Here is a 17,499-nt window from a genome sequence, read left to right on the forward strand (position 1 = left end):
TTCATCTTGTGAACTCACCACGGCTGCTCATCCTCTGTTCCGCTTGTAATTCCGAAACACTCCCGATTGCAGCCACTGTATTTTTACCATAAACCCTGCAACCGAGCCACCTTCCCTCTGCTAAACCCTCACACGCAATTGAATTTTCAGCTGAACTTCAAAACAGAGGAAGGAATGGGACGATTACTAAGGGCAGAACCAGAAGGACCGAAATATTTAGAAGGTTACCCTCAAGCAAAAGATTTGCTGAAGAAAGCAAAATGGTTACGCTTCATCCAGAAATTCAAGGGCTATAATAAAGAGGTAACCAAAGCCTTTGCATGGTCTTTCGATGGCCAAATGGTGGAAATTGGAGACTTAAAGCTCACTGTCACCGAAGCAACAGTAGCAGCTGCCACAGGCTTACCCCAGGAAGGTGAGCGATGGTTTAAAAACAAAAGCGTGGACGAACAGGCATGGAGAATTATGCTACGAAACCCAGGTATGGACACCACTGTGTTTACAAGAGGAATTCCTGTTCATGCATTGAAAGAAGAATGGGCCAGCCTACTGTTAGTCATCCAAAAGTTTATTACTTGCGAAGGACGCTTTGGTTCAATGTACATGTACCATGCTAGATTGTTAATGAACTTCCTAGAGAGTCAAACTCTTAATTTGCCTTATTTCTTACTGCTGAGTTTGAAAAAAATGAGTACCACAGTCCAAAAGCACATAGGAAATATAGACCCTCATCTATATCATCATGGACTTATAAAGATTCTCATTGAAGACCAACTGAAGAAAAACAAAGATACCTAGGAACAATTCTTAATGAGAAATTACTTTCAAGAGCCATCTGAGGCACCTGAAAGTAGTACACCGAAGACACCGAGAAGGAGTAGGAGAGAAGAAAAGAGTGTCGTAGTCCAAGACTCTCCCATTACCAAAACTCAAAAAGTTGGTCAAAAAGAAAAGGAGAAAAGAACTAAGGACAAGAAACAGAGAAAAGTGAAAGGCAAAAGAAACATAGAAGAAGTCTATCAATCACCTGAGCCATCTATAGAGGAAGATTATCAACCATTGTCTGAGAGACTAAAGCATCTTCAAAAACAGGCTGCTACAACAAAGGAAAAGGAAAAAGGAAAACAAAGCATAGGAGAAGGGAGTACTAGTCCACCATATTTAAGAAGAAGCACCAGGCTTAGAGGGAGGGGGAGTAAAACACAAGTAAAACGGCCCCACTTCATTGACTTGGGTGAGGAAACACCCGAGAAGCCTCCAGCTGGCCATAGTCCACCTCGTCCTCAGCCAAGTATTGAAATTAGTCCTCCACATATTGATGAAAGCCCTTCTCGGCCAGAGCTAGAAAGCAGTCCTCCTCCTCCACAAGACTTCGAGGTCAGTCCAAGAAGAACTCCAGAAGTAGATCCAAGTCAACAGGAGGTATATGATTACCTTGAATCTTTAGAAAAGACATCTGCAGGTCCGAGTACCACTCTGCCCCACATGACACCAGATGAACAAGTTCAATCCTTAAAGCAAGAAGTGTTTGAATTAGAGGTTCTAAACAGGCATATTAAGCAGGAAAATGAAGCACTTAAAGAGCAGAGCAAGGTGGATAAAATTATTCATGATAATACTATGCTTCATTTGGGACTATGGCAAAAGAAAAACAAGAAACTAAAGAAAAAGTGCAGAAAGTTGAGCAGAGAATTGATCAATCTCAAATTCAGGTGTCTGATAAGGAAACCCAGAATGGTGGTGGCACCAAGGAAGAAGAAAAGAGGACTAGATGTCCTAGCAGAGGCTTCAGAACACATGGATTAAAAGGGGAATGACTAAAATTTTGGTTGCATGAGGACATGCAACACCTTCACAGTGGGAGTATGTTGAGTCCTAAACTTACATCTTCCCCATACACCTTTCTAACCTTCTTTTCCATTTACTTGACCCACCAAGCTGACAAATCATTGCATATTAGTTTAAAAAGAGCTTATAAATAGTTTCCTAACTATGTTGTGACTGCTGTTTGATTTAGATCTTTTTGTTCAATCAGCTGCGGAAACTTGTCACTTTCCGCAGCCAGCTCAAGTTTCCGCAGCCATTTTGTTAAAGACTATGTTACAGGTGTCCAATGGAGAATCCGGCCACATGGGCAAGCTGCAAATGACATGTACATGGAGTGTGTCCCCTTGGTTCAGCCGAATCACTCACAAACAGTCATAGTCAAAGACAGTCAAAGGAGTGGTCAAACCAAGAGTTTTGCAGTGGCACGGCTCTGTTTTTCCCACGTGAAGTTTTGCGTGGCAAGTTCCTCATTCTCTGGAGGTATACTAACACCTGTGGATCAATCCATGAACCAGATCGAACAGCCACCACTCCATAGATTTATTTGTCACGGCTACCATACTACTAGATCTCAGGACGTGGAGATTTACGTGTCTGTTTGGCAGCGTAGAATTTAGGAATCAGCTATAGCACCTTCAGTTATAAATAACGCGTTATCATACGCTTGATAGCTAGCTTTTACATGTAATCTTGACTGTGTTTACGAGCCCTCTGTGCTGTGCTCTATCCTTATGTTTTTATTGCACTTTAATATATGAGAAGACAGCGTTCTTGAGTTCAATTTGTGACTGAAAATTGATTGGCTGAGGTTGCAGAGGGCCCCTGTACACCAAGGCTCTATATCTATTGTATAGTTTCTCGCTTTCTTTCATTATGTCACTGCTTTTATAATCATTGGCTTGTAGATATTACATTGTTTTCATATTCATGTTAACTGCTGTCCATATTTCCTTCTATGCTTTCTTATGATTGTTAACTGATCAGTGTGTTTTTCTCTCAGGCTCTTGTAGGCAGCCCAAGCAAATTACATATTTTTTATGACTACTGACATGAGATCATCTTGTCCTTTCTGCTGATTTATCTTTTGAGTTTTAATTCCAGCATTGTCATTTCTTTCAATTCTGCTTTGCTTATTTACTTTTATGCAATCTAGATATCATATTACTCATTTGTTTATGATCTCCTTTCTATAGCCAAGCGACTCAAATAGTGAGGAATCAGAATATTACTTAATGTAGTATGATTTAGTTTCCTTTCCTGCAAGTTAGTGATTAAATTACTTATGTCATTTTCAGGGATTGAAATATGAATGGGTAGTTTAAATCTTAGTTTCATTTTATGCAATTTCATTTCCTGCAGTTTAGATATCATATTACTCAATTAGCTTGTGATTACTTCCTATAGCCAGAGCGAGTCGAAAGGTGAAGGGTCAGAAGATGAGTTGAAGTAGTGTGATTTAGTTGCTTTGCTTTCAGTCTTTGAATTGCTTTGAGTTCAGTTTTATTTTCTTTTTATACAGCAGTAAGGATACTGGGCCATTGTCACTAGTTCACTGTTTTGGTACATTTTTATTTTCTTTTGAGAATTGATTTCATCACAGCAAGTTTGAAACTTTTTCATTGAGAACCTTAAAGCTTGGAAAATCATTGTAGAAATCACCATTGCCATCCATACTTGACTTTCAATTCTGCCATCTTACATTAGGAAATCAACAGAAGATAAACCTAAAAACAAACCAAAAAACTCAAAAACGACAAAGAACTAAGAAATTGGATATCTTGCATATACAGTGCACTTCACTTCATCAGTTTACGATCCTCGGATTGACATTTTAAATAGCAATTTAGGACACACTAAATTGACCAAACACAGCCTACACAAATAAAATTGCGGAAAATAAATCTAGCACATGAGAGAAATAAACATCACACACATCTACACAGTTATTTTTGGACAAATGTCCCCGGAAAAACTAGTGTGTGAAAACCGGTGCAGAAGTTGAGGGTTTGTATTATTAACCAGTAGTTTTCTGAATACAATCTCTGGATGCCTTGCTAGCTATCTAGTACAGAGAATATGAATGACAGAATATTAGTGAGAACTACCTCACACTATCGCTAGTGATCCCAACTGATCCAACCACAAAATAGCTTGTCCCTTGCTGCCTCTACGCAGTCACTACTTAGGCCCAGCGTCACAGCTTCTAGGGACAACGTCACCCATTCTACTGATCGATTTGCCTCTAAGATTTCGATCTCATCCTCCCGATCTCACACCCCAATTTCCTGCTTCAGAAGTCAACCTCTCCAACAAAAATACGGATCTCCTCAAGGCTTTGCGTCAGCCTACGCTGCCCAACATAGCCTTTGCGCTGACTCTCTCGGATCTCTCTCTACCTCCTCTGCTGAGTATTCTCGGATCAGGAGAAATCTCCAACCGGAACTATCCACACCCCTCACTACAAGAAATCACTTCGAACTTCTCTCCGACAGCTGTTGTGCTGCTCTCTTTAGAAATTCGATATATGATCTCCCACTTGATGTGTTTTCCAAATGCCTATCAAGCCTCTTCTTATAATCCTTCTGTTGAGAACCAACGGCCCAGATTAGATTCTAATCAATTGCTCAGATCATTTTGGCTTGATCCTCATCTTCCTCTAGAAGTTTCACCGACAGTTAGATTAACACCCTTCAATTATTTTAATTTCCTAAGTTTAGAGTTAGGCATCCATTAAAAATAATTAATTATTTTAATAAAACTAATTCCGAGTGGAATTTCCAAAAACGATTTATGTGTATTGTGGAATACATGTGTTCAAGCCTCCTTGCAAAATTTGAGGCTTAAAGCACATCCGATGCTACTAGAAATCAACAAGACGCTTGCACCATGGAGCACTCAAGATGCGCAGAGAAACTGTAACAAGAGTTCTAGCTCTCATGTTAAAATTGGCAACTAGGGCCAAACTCCATGATGATCACCTTATTCATGGCTGATAATATTTTATCTAGATTCCTCTCGTTGCGAGGTGTAGGATTGATCTAAAGATCATCCAATTCCGATAAGTATTTATCGAGATATGAATTTATTTTGATTATGGGCAAATTGACAGACACATCTATTCATCATCAACGTTTGCATATAAATACAGGATGTCTCCTCATTTGAACACATACTTCTCATCCATCTCTCTCTCTTTTCTGCGCAAAAAAGAGTGTCTCTCTCTCTCTCCTGCGCAGATAGGTCTCTCTCTCACACGTGGGAAGGAAGGACGCAGTTTTCTAAGGGTTTACAAACTGCAGATTGGAACTTTGACCAGCGTTGACCAACATTCTCTCTCTCTTGATTGCACAGTAGGTGAAGCTGACTCTCCTTGAAAATCCGTAATTTTTGGCACAGGAATCAAGGTGATCAAACGTCTGGTTTGGAAGATATTGACTGCCCTAGTTTTGACGTTGATGCAGCTGATGCTAATGTTGCTGATCTAGGGTTTGCCGCTGTTGATATAAATCAGATTTTTGTACTATTTCTCTCTACTGAATTATTGAAGATAAAAGAAGATTTGATCAAAGGGTTTCCCCATATTGGGGTTTGTCCCTGGCTAGCCGCCACATCTTGTGTCTCTTGTCTTGGCTTGTTTTCTGTTGATCGTTTAAATGTTCTATCTGCATTTTACTTAATGTACACGTGATTGCTAATTTGTGAATAATAAAAGAAAGATAAGTAAACTACTCTAAGCATAGAACATACCATAATTCAACATGGGATCAGAGCTGAGGTGAAGACAAAGCCCAAGCAAGAGCAAGAGCAATCACCGAAGAGAAGGTTGGCAAGGCTATCTAAAAAGAACTATGGGGTCCTCAACACTCTTCCCCGCCGAAGACAAGCTCCGTGAGAAGTCTGACTATCACGGATGGAAGATGTCTCTCAATCTGACTTTAGAAAATTAGGGAGTGTTGGACCATGTGAGAGGCAATATTGTTGAGCCTCCATCAAATGCATCCACTGCTGCCAGGAACAAATGGAAATCCAGAGAAGTCAAAGCAAAGAAGATCATCCGGGACTCTATCAACAAGCGCTTGGTGGCCTATGTTTTTGAACTTAACACCTCCAAGGAAATCTACGATAGACTGGTGAGTTTATTTAAAGTTAATGATGCAAATCAAGTTTTGTTTCTTATAAATAAGCTGAAGGAAATTAAGAAGGGCAAAGATGAGAGTATGCAAGCATATTTCCTAAGGATCACCAAGATCAAGAACGATCTCCTATCTATTGGGGAAATAATTCCTGATAGGGAAATGGCACTCACAACTCTTGGAGGATTACCATTTGAATGGTACGTGTTTAGGACTACTGTTCTCAACAATGACGTAATTCCTGGATTCGAGGAATTAATGGAAAGAGGCATTCAAGAAGAAACAAGGATGGAAGAGCAAGAAATGCCCATACCTAAAGGTCCTCCCGCTGCTTTTTCTTCTCATGCTAAGAAAAGAAATAATTCTGGGACTAAATTCAAAGGAAAGGCCGGACCTAAGGGTGGAAAGAAAAGACGATGTTATATTTGTAATAAAGCAGGTCACTACGCAAGGCAGTGCCCTGATAGAAGGGACTCACACAGGGACGATGATCAAAATCCCTCTCATGGAAATCAAAGGAATGGCAGGTCTAATAGCAAAGGCAAGAGAAGTGCCAGAAATCAAGGAAGAAGACAACCATTCAAAAGGCCAAGAAATTCCAGGTATGAATCTAACACCGTTAACAATAAGCAAGATGAATATTATCTACCAGCTACTCTATCTACCTCTACTCCTCCGGACTCGCTGGGAAATTGGCTTATTGATAGTGGTGCCTCAAGGCACTTCACTAGTTACAAAGAAGTTCTCCATAATCTGATAGAGAAATAAATCAACCTGGAAATTGTCCTTGGAGACAATATGAAATATCCCGTGAAAGGTGTAGGAAATGTCTCTCTTAAATTGAATCAAGGTAATACAATCCACCTACAGGATGTATTATATGTACCTGATCTTAAAAAGAACCTGATGTCCATTTCGGCTAAGGAAGACAAATGCTACAAGGTGACCTTCAGCAATGGCAATGTACGTGTATGGAAAAACAATATTAAAGATGCCTTCACTCTTGGGTTTCGAGTTGATTCATTATATCAGGTCGGAGGAAGTCTGCTAGGTGTCATGTCTTGTGACACATCTCTTCAGTCCGAACTATGGCATCGGAGGTTTGCTCATCTTCATTATAAAACTCTTCCCGATGTAAGACAAATGGTGATAGGGATGCCCGAATTCCAAGTAGAGCAAGAAGGTGTATGTCTGGGATGTGCCGAAGGAAAGCTCAAAAGGGGACCATTCCCCTCTAGCCAAAGCAAGACCTCCGATATATTACAGTTGGTTCACTCAGACATATCTGGTATGATGCCTGTGAACTCCTTGGGAGGATATTCATATTACCTCACTTTTACAGATGACTATTCTCGCAAGACTTGGATATACTTCTTGAAAAAGAAGGATGAAGTGTTCTGGTTTCGACAATTCAGAGCCTTGATCGAGAATCAAACCAAAAAGAAGATCAAGATCTTAAGGACTGATAATGGGACTGAATATGAATCTAATGAGTTTCATGATTTTTGTAAAGAGGCTGGCATTAAGAGGGAGACTACTACACCATATACTTCTGAGCAGAATGGTGTGGCAGAAAAGAAGAATTGTACGATTATGGAAGTTGTTCGTACTATGCTTCATGATCAAAGACTTCCGAAGTTTCTATAGGCCGAAGCTACAAACACCGTCGTATATGTACAAAACCAATGCCCTCATCAAGCATTGGGTTCCAAGACTCCTGAAGAAATGTTCACCAGTAAGAAACCTGACATATATCATTTTAGAATTTTTGGAAGCCATGTATATTTTCATGTGCCAAAAGAGAAAAGGAATAAATTAGGTGCATCTGGAAAGATAGGAATCTTCGTGGGTTATAGTGAAAATACTAAGGGCTATAGAATCTATGTAGCTGGTCAAAGGGAAGTCGTAATTAGTCATGATGTCACCTTTGACGAAGATATGGCCCTTAGCAAGGTGGACAATCTTCCTACTTTAAGGAGCTCTCAAGAAGCTGACAATAGGGAACCGAAAGAAAAAGAAGATGAGACAATGCCCGATGTGGAAGAACCCATGGATCCTATTGATCCTTCTCTGCTTAAACCTTCCTCTTCTAGGAAGAGGCTTCATGGTTTAAGGGGACACTTGATGATGCTGAAGGACACACCGCACCCCGTGGAACCTTTTGTGAAAGTAAGAATTCGAACAGGTATCAGGGATACCTGACTATCATGAGCACGATCATCCAAAATGAGCCTTCATCATTCACAGATGCCGTCAAGCATCAAGTATGGAAGGATGCTATGACAGAAGAATATGAGTCTATTATGAAGAACGATGTTTGGTATTTGGTCCCCAGACCCAAGGACAAGACAGTTGTCACTTCTAAATGGCTTTACAAGATAAAGCATGCAGCTAATGGAAGTACAGAAAAGTATAAGGCTCGTTTTGTCGCTCGAGGCTTCTCCTAGAAGGAAGGTATAGACTATGACAAGATATTTGCACCTGTTGCCCGATATACCACTATCTACGTAATCATAGCCCTTGTTGCTTCGCAAGGATGGAACCTACATCAGATGGATGTCAAGACTGCATTCTTACATGGTTCAATCAAAGAGGAGGCCTATGTGGAGCAACCTGAAGGAGTTGAGATTTATGATCAAAAATCTCATGTGTGTAGGTTGAGGAAGGCCCTCTATGGGCTAAACCAAGCACCCCGAGCATGGTATGAGAGGATTGATAGCTACTTGATGAAGTTGGGATTCACTAGGAGTGAAGCTGATCCTGACCTTTACTTTAAGGTTGAAGATCACAGAACTCTCATACTGGTGTTGTATGTTGACGACCTCTTTCTAACAGGTGCAGACCCTCTCATTCACAAATATAAGGGGAAGCTGGCTTCTGAATTCGAGATGAAAGATCTAGGACTCATGCACTATTTCCTAGGACTCGAAGTCTGGCAAAAACCAGGGGAGATTTTCCTATCTCAAGGAAAGTATGTGGTGAAGATACTAGAGAGATTCGGCATGGTGGAATGCAAGCCCGTAACTACCCCGATGGAGCTTAACTTTAAGAAGTTAAGCGGTAGTGTTGCCGGACCCGTTTTACGAAATGCTACTGAGTATCAACAGCTCGTCGGAGCATTGATGTTCTTGTTGAACTCCCATCCAGATATATGCTTTGTAGTCAACACTTTGAGCCAACATATGGTTGAGCATCGTCACTCATATTGGATTGGTGCCAAGAATCTGCTGAGATATCTTCGTGGCACAATCACTCATGGATTAAGATACACTGCCGGAAATGTAAGACTACTTGGGCATACTGACGTTGATTGGGCAAGCAATGTGGAGGATTGGAAGAGCACATCTGGATGTTGTTTCTCTTTGGGATCTGCCTTGATATCCTGGATGAGCAGGAAGCAAAAGTCAGTGGCTCTAAGCACCGCCGAGGCAGAATACATTGCTGCTAGCATGGCCTCCTGTGAGGCAGTCTGGTTGCGAAAGCTCTTCAGTGAGCTGTTTGGATTTACATTGGATACCACTGTGATTCTATGTGACAACCAGAGCGAGATCCGTTTATCAAAAAATCTCGTATTTCATGATCGCTCCAAGCATATCGATATCAAGTACCACTATATTCGAGATATGGTGCAGCGAGGAGCAATAAGGCTCCAACATATCGGTACAGATGAACAAGTCGCCGACATTTTGACAAAGCCCCTAGGAAAGGTCAAATTTCTGACTTTCCGAGAACGACTTGGTGTCGTTCGAAGACCCTCTGATGAGGGTCAAGTATGATGTACTGAGCTCTGGGAGCTCCAGGGGGGCGCGGGGTACTTCTTGGAGCGACATATGACCACAAGGTGACTCACCATCCCCTGTTGGTGCACTTTGTACAGGGTAAAAGGTTCAACCTTCCCCTATGACACCCCGTGGCGACTATGGAATAGGATGATTAGTTCTCCTATGGGCCTAGATGATGTGTTCTCCATGGCAATTGTGGAATAGGATGATTCATTCTCCTATGGGCCAGGATGATTAGTTCTCTGTGGCATCCACTGGACAGGATGATTCGCTCTCCTGTGGACAGGATGATTAGTTCTCCTGTCGAGGCATCCTACCCATGCAGTCTGGGACTCATGGGAAGTACCTCTCATCTGATCAATGAGTAGGGAAATGAGGATAGGGACCATAGTAGTACCGATGAACGCATCGTTGTATCTACCGTACTCCCTATGCTAGGATGACCTTCATTGATCTGGGATCAATGATACTGGTCTGGGACCAGTGAGAGTGGTACCCACTATGACACTGACTTCGGGTCAGTAGAGCACTGGTCTGGGACCAGTGGTACACACTCTGAGACTAACTTCGAGTCAGTGGAGAATGGTATGAAACATCCTCGATCACTTCTTCTTCTTCTTCTTCATAGTTCGAGTAGAGCATAGCAAGGCAGAGCAGAGCAGAGCAAAGCAGGGGTCAAGTTGTACAGGACAGTGCATTTGATGGATGAATAGTAGCAACGGTCAGACGAATTGCAAATGGAGTTCTCCCTAGTTGAGAGGGAGTGTTAAAATTGGCAACTAGGGCCAAACTCCATGAGGATCACCTTATTCATGGCTGATAATATTTTATCTAGATTCCTCTCGTCGAGAGGTGTAGGATTGATCTAAAGATCATCCGATTCCGATAAGTATTTATGGAGATATGAATTTATTTTGATTATGAACAAATTGTCAAAGTCGGCCAACAACTTATGTAGGCTCAGAAGCCAAATAGACACATCTATTCATCATCAACGTTTGCATATAAATACAGGATGCCTCCTCCTCATTTGAACACATACTTCTCATCCATCTCTCTTTCTCTTTTGTGCAGAAAAGAGTCTCTCTTTCTCTCTTGCGCAGATAGGTCTCTCTCTCACATGTGGGAAGGAAGGACGCAGTTTTCTAAGGGTTTACAAACTGCAAATTGGAACTTTGACCAGCGTTGACCAGCATTCTCTCTCTCTTGATTGCACAGTAGGTGAAGCTGACTCTCCTTGAAAATCCGCAATTTTTGTGTAACGACCTATTTATAAAAATAATATCAAATAAATTATATTAATCAAATTAATAAAATAATAAAAATATAACTAATGATAAAGTATTTTAATGTAAGTCTAACCTTTATATTAAAATAAAATCAGAAAAAGGAAAGTTAATTAAAAATCAATATATTTTTAAAAGAAATATACATGACACGACATGGGAAGGGTGTCGTGAGGAAATGAAGCGGTGGGTGCTGGAGGAAGGACGGCCACCGCCAAGAATCAGTTTATAAACTAGAAGGAAGAATTTAACGGGGGAGAAAAAAAAAACGAAAGAACTGAAGGAGGAAGAGGATCATAAACTAAAATTATCCACATGAAGGAAGAGCACGGATTGTCCCAAGGTTCTGGGCACAGGGGAACACTATGCCTCAACTGAGAAGCGTATTGGACTGAGCAGCGAGGTTCTGCTCAGTTGGCTGGGTGGTTTTGGTCTTTTGGTAACGCAGCAGGAGCAGTTGCAGGAGTTGCGACAGAGCAGACATGTTGGTACTCAATAGAAGAATAGATAATTTGTATTAGAATTTTATATTTGTGAGTAGAAATATTGTTAAACTCTGTTAAATATCGAATTGAATTGAAAGGCTTCACAGTTCGCTGAACATGAATTTATAGTTTACTAAACAAGAATTTGTTAGACCTTGTTAAATTCTGAATTTACAGTTCTTACATCTGGTATCAGAGCCAAGTCCAAACTTTTGGACCTGTTAAGCTGTTAAGGATTTAAATTTATTGAGCTGTTAAAGATTTAAATTTATTGAAATAAGCTAGTAATAAATCTTACAGTGTTCATTCTCTGTTTAGGACTTCTGTAATAAATACTGCTTGGCCCTCGTTTCCTTTCCTCTGCAACTCCTTCAATCAGCACTCCCACTAATGAAATATCCAGCATCCTCTTGATCACTTGTGAGATCATATACTTCGCGTATTGTCACTGCATGGAGAGCAGAAATAGAACCCTTATGACCCCTAAGTATACGCACACCTGAAGAGCCCCTTTTTGGTCCAATGAGGGGGTATCTCTACTTTCCGCGATGATACAACATTCGGATATTATCTTAACAACATCAAGATCCATGATATCAAAATGTGCCTTCTTCTAGATCACCTTTCGCATATATTGAACTGCAACTTTAATAGTGAAATTTGGGAGGCGGATCTTGTACACATCAACCAGCTCCATCATCAGACCAACTAAGTTTGCAACGGGACTATCAAGAACCAGCCCTGCAATTGATGGATCTTCAGCCCCTTACATCAAGCTTGTTACAGCCCCATTGATCGACCCCACAAGCCAATGCATGAAACTTGTTCATTTGTTCGCAAAAGTCGACGACAATATTCTCCATCTGATAGTCCAGAGCCAAAAAAAAAAAATCAAGGGTGAACACTGTAATATACGAAGGAAGCAAAATCATGACAGTTTCACTAGCATCTGCTCGGCATCCACTGCTTCCATGACAATAAATTACACATGGTAATGTTCTGCCTTGAAGTATTGGGTGTGGCATGTAATGGCTGCACTTCAAGATATGCCCATGTTCACTAACAACCTCCAAATCTTTGCGCCGAAATGTGCATCCTCTAAGAACAAACTCCGACTCTAGTAAGTCATGTGTGGGATTATAAACAGCTCCGGGCGGATGGATAATGAAATTCACGAGTTGTTCCATCAATTCCCTGCAGCAAGATGGGCACATAAACTGAAGTATGGACCACAAAAAATCTGCCCCTATAACACTTGGAACACACTGCATTTTTTTTACCGGGACATCCACGAGTACGGGAGAAGAATATCCCAGTTCGTTTTAACGCCTTTCGTGGCCGCCTCAACGTTTCATCAAGATAACACGGGTCATGACTGTAGTGACCCGTGGAAGGAAAGCCGAGACATACGTCGACTTTCTTCTTTGTCTGGCCCATGGATAAATATCCGTTGACGTATAGCAGTGACCAGATGCGCAAAAATATATATATATAACTCATATATTATGCGGCTATGTTAATCTATGGTATATAAAGTGGACCCTATAAATATCCGTTGACGTATAGCAGTGACGAGATGCGAAAAAAAAAAAAAAAAAATATATATATATATATATATATATATATATATATATATATATATATATATATATATATATATATATATAACTCATATATTATGCGGCTACGTTAATCTATGGTAGATAAGGTGGACCCTATACTCCAATATTCGAATGGGGTTTAATCTTGGTCTAAAACTTAATTTCTAAACACCACGACGCTGGTATTCTAACTATCCATATATTACTTATGTAAATAACATATGTTAAAAATATTTTATATTTTAAGTATATGTTGATAGATAATGTGGCAAGTATATGGTTAAAATATAAAATAATATAAATAATAATGTACAATAGTAGGTTGTATAATAATATTAAACAAGAGTGAGTAAGAAATGGGATAAAAATACAGAGTTATAAGAGTACCAAAAAAAAATACAATAAATAAAGACATATAAGATAATGTAATAAATAAAATAAAAGGTAGATTGATTTTTTAAAAAAAAATTATATAAAAAGAAATCCAAGTGAAGAAATAAATAGTAATATAATGTAGTGTAAGAGGGTAGTAAATGGAGACACGAGATATATACACAAGATTGAGTAGTAGATAATAAGTAATATAGGAATGAAAAAAAAGATGTAATATAGTAATATAGTAATGTCTTAATTACTTGCTGGGCAAGCTATTTCGATGTATATTTGTAGTTTTCCAAGACAATGATGGTCAAGTGGCGACAGAGTTTTATTATTACTTGCTCTCCAAGACAGCGTTTTTGCAGGAACAAAGTAAAAGAGAAACAACTTTAAATCCATAATAAACATTTCGTAGCATGTAAAAAGAAAATATTTACATAACTTTTAATAAACATGGTCTTTACATTTTATATGTACAAAGAGTTTATTTACATAATAATTTAAAGTTTTATTGATAATCTAAATTTATATAATTTATTTAATTATCATTATAGTTATATATAATTATGTACGAGTTCAAAAAAAAAAAAAATTAGACCCATGCATTAAAATAAATATTGTTACGCATTAGGATAGAATACCTTGCATTAGGACAAGGAGGTCGCGAGACCACCCTCCTTGACCTCGGTACCAGTAAGATCTGCCTAGCAGATAAAAATAGCAAAAACTATACCCGTTTATATATGTGAAATTGCAAAACTATATGTTAAATCCGAATGCATACCTCATATTTTTATAAAATTTTATTGTGTATACAGTGTTAGCGCTTGGAATTCACCTAGGCTGAGATAGACAAACTCTCAAGGCTACATCAAACCATTTCACCTCGTAGCTAGCCCTACGAGGTATGAGAAGGCTCTCTCGGGTCAGATTTGATAGATCTTTCAATAGGAAAAGCTGACCAATTATGAATAAAGATTTTAGGCTAGTAAACTGATGAGGGGGTTTGATTTGATGATTTTTAGGGGTTTTGGTGGCAATTGGTGGAAGTGCAATTCAGGGTGCGGGGATTGAGCACAGTTTTCACAGGGGGGATCTAAGGGGCAAGGTAGGAGTGAGTGCTGATGCCTTAATCTGATGATGGATGATAAGAGATGATAGAGGAGGAGCTAAAGAGGGCAAACACACAATTCGAATCCTCTCTAGACAATAGAAAACATTAAAATTGAACAAACTAAAAAGCTGAGCATGCTAAAACATGAGTTCAAACTTTACCACTTCATCTGTCCAATTTAGAAGCATAAGAAAGATGTGAAACACATAAACAAACTTACAAGAACATATAGAGAACACACCATCAGCACATCAATCCACAAGAATCCTCAAAGATGTCTGTAAAACCCTGGCTTTCCTGGCTTTAAATTGCAGAAATAGATGCACAATATACAATGAAGCTTCCTTCCACAAGAGTCCAACCATGAAAATGAGAAGAAGAGAGCATAATATAGACCATCTAACTCCCTTCCCAACCTCTAGGAGTCGAGCTCAGCTTCCTAGGGGCAGTTTGAACTAATTCTAAATCAAGCACTAGATAATAGGCAGTCCAACAACTTGCCTCTATTACTTAGCTAACTGATTCATGCATTAATTATTCACTTTTTACATCAAGGAAGCTTCTAGAAGGGTAAAGAGAGATAAAATCTATCAATGTGCCATGAAAATTATACATTCATCCATCATCTACAAGTAGAAATCATTAACCAAGGTAAAAACAGTGTTTTCTGGGCCGAAAAGTCAAAATTGCCAAAATTCAGCTCAAATGGTCGCGCCCCCTGTTCAAATGGTCGCGCCCGTTTGCAGCTACTTTTGAGTGGGTTCCACTGATCCAAATCAGGTGCAAGATGGCTCATTGGAAAGCTTGGTCTGTCTACTTTCCATCCCAAGTGAAATTTCTGAATTTGGAGTTGTTTTGCCCCCTCAAAAACCATTTCTCCCAAGGTCACTTTCTGCAACTCAAAAAGTGGGCAGAAAGTCATTTTTTTTGATGTATTTTGAGCTTTTGGAGGCTCAAATCTCAAAATCAAGCTTCTCCCAAGTATTGGTAATTTTCCTCTTTGCATGCCCTTTCCAAAAATGCCAAGTTTTCAAAATTCCGAGCAATCCTCCAGAATGGTCGCGTGCGGGGCGCAACCATTTCATGGGCAAAAACCTGTAATTTTACCAAAAATTTGCAAAATGCTCCAAAATTCTCAAAATTTTCAAATTTTGATGCTAAATCAAGGCTGATCAGTACCATGATGAGTGAGGGATGCCTCAGCCAAAATGCGGAGTGGATTTGTCCTTTTCTTCTTCTTCTGGGCCTCTGACAGCTTCCTTTGGAGAATTTTCATTTTTGCCTTGCAAACGTGCAACCTTGCCCAATAGTGTGTTTTCATGTTGCGCAACAGCTCTTTGTCACGATTTGCCTTCTCCAACAATCTCTCCAAGTGTGCATTCACACTGATAAGTATGGACTCCCGGTCAGCAGGCAATGGGTCACCGGGCCTCCTACGGTTCAAAGTTCAATCATTGCGGATCCTCCATAGCTCATCAAGTTCTTTTTCTTCTTCTAATTGTTTGGTGTGCTGTTCTAGATAAGTGATGGTCCATTGAGCCACTTCGAGTTTCCGCTGCAACACGAGGTTCTCCTCCTCTCTCTGTCTGATAATCTCATAAAAATCTGAAGGAGGAGAGCGGGCATCACGACCAATGAAATCATCATGTGCCTCGCCAACTGCCTCATCCTCAACCATGGGCTGCTTTCCCTCTCGTACTGCCTGTGCCGATGAAGAAAGCGAGGCCCCTTCCACCTGGTGTGGAGATAACACTCGCTGCTCTGAAGATGATGACGAGACCCCTTCCACTGGCTGTGGAGAAAGTACTCGTCGAGCTGCTGCAAATAAGGTCCTATGACCTCTCTGATATGTGACCCTAGGAGAAGAAACCATGTGTCTCGGAATGTTGGTCTCGGGCTGATGTGATGGCCCTCCCTCCTCGTGAACTGCCTCTGGCTCTGGATGTGGCTGTGTAAAAAACTCTCGGGAGATAAAATCTGCCCAAGGAATGCCCTGCTGGCTCAGCTGATGGGAAACTACTAGCTGGATAAGACCATGATGGCATAGGCTCCGAAGTTGCTGTACTAGGGTCTGTCTCTGAAAGATAGAGACCATCCTCTGAGTGTCATGAAATAAGTATGCTGAGATGTTCATCATCCTCACTCTGGTGAAGTGCATTAGCATGCGGATATGACCAGGACCTACCCGTGAGAATCTCCCCTCGCATGTGAAGTAGTGCATAATGAGTCTCATGATATCTACATACTCCGCTCGGAGGAACTTGATAGGAATGTTTCCTGATAAATTATGCAGATATGTAGGCCTGATATATGGCTCATAGTATACTAGGTCCAGCCACTTGCGCTTCGGCCACGGCTCACCCACATTGGGTATCCCGGTAGCCTCTGTAATAGCCTCTGGAGAAAACACAAAATTCACCCCTGCAAGGGTGACCTGCCTATCATGGAGATGTAGAACAAACAACCGGGCCAACTCTCTGTGATGCTGAATGTGTGACAACCTCTCACAAAACTGATAACAACCCATGTACTGAAAACAAGTCACTGCCAATGGGCAAGCCTGCAACTTTGCCAATGATGTGGGCTCTTCTCTCCTGTGGTGACCACTTTTGCCTCCCCTACGAGGCCTCTGCTGTGTCTCAATCTCAGAAGATGATGATCGGTCATCACCTTGCTCATTAGTCTCAATAGTTGACATGGTGTTATTGAGCAAGGTGGAATAAACAAGTCAAAATGACCGCTGCCCTGCCTGCAAAATGCTGTGAAGTATGCCGTTTTCAAGGGGAAACATCATGAGGGATTATGTTAGGGGAGGGAATTTATATATAGGAAAGGGAAAAATATATATATAAACAGGGAATTCTGAAGGAAAACATCACATAATGCTAAACAT

General features: G+C 40.3%; 1 protein-coding gene and 1 pseudogene across 1 annotated transcript in view; both read right to left on the minus strand.

The window, feature by feature from the left end:
* LOC149182377 (DUF1995 domain protein, putative (DUF1995)) overlaps positions 1-17,499 on the minus strand; it is a 383,913-nt gene that overhangs the window by 42,804 nt on the left and 323,610 nt on the right. The gene's annotated exons all lie outside the window — the stretch shown is intronic.
* Positions 11,834-12,784, minus strand: LOC149182378 (uncharacterized; annotated as a pseudogene).

This window comes from Pinus tabuliformis, chromosome 3_2 (genome assembly GCF_031772625.1).
Source record: "Pinus tabuliformis cultivar Carrire ecotype Pingquan chromosome 3_2, CPIR1, whole genome shotgun sequence".
Classification (NCBI taxonomy): Eukaryota; Viridiplantae; Streptophyta; class Pinopsida; order Pinales; family Pinaceae; genus Pinus; species Pinus tabuliformis.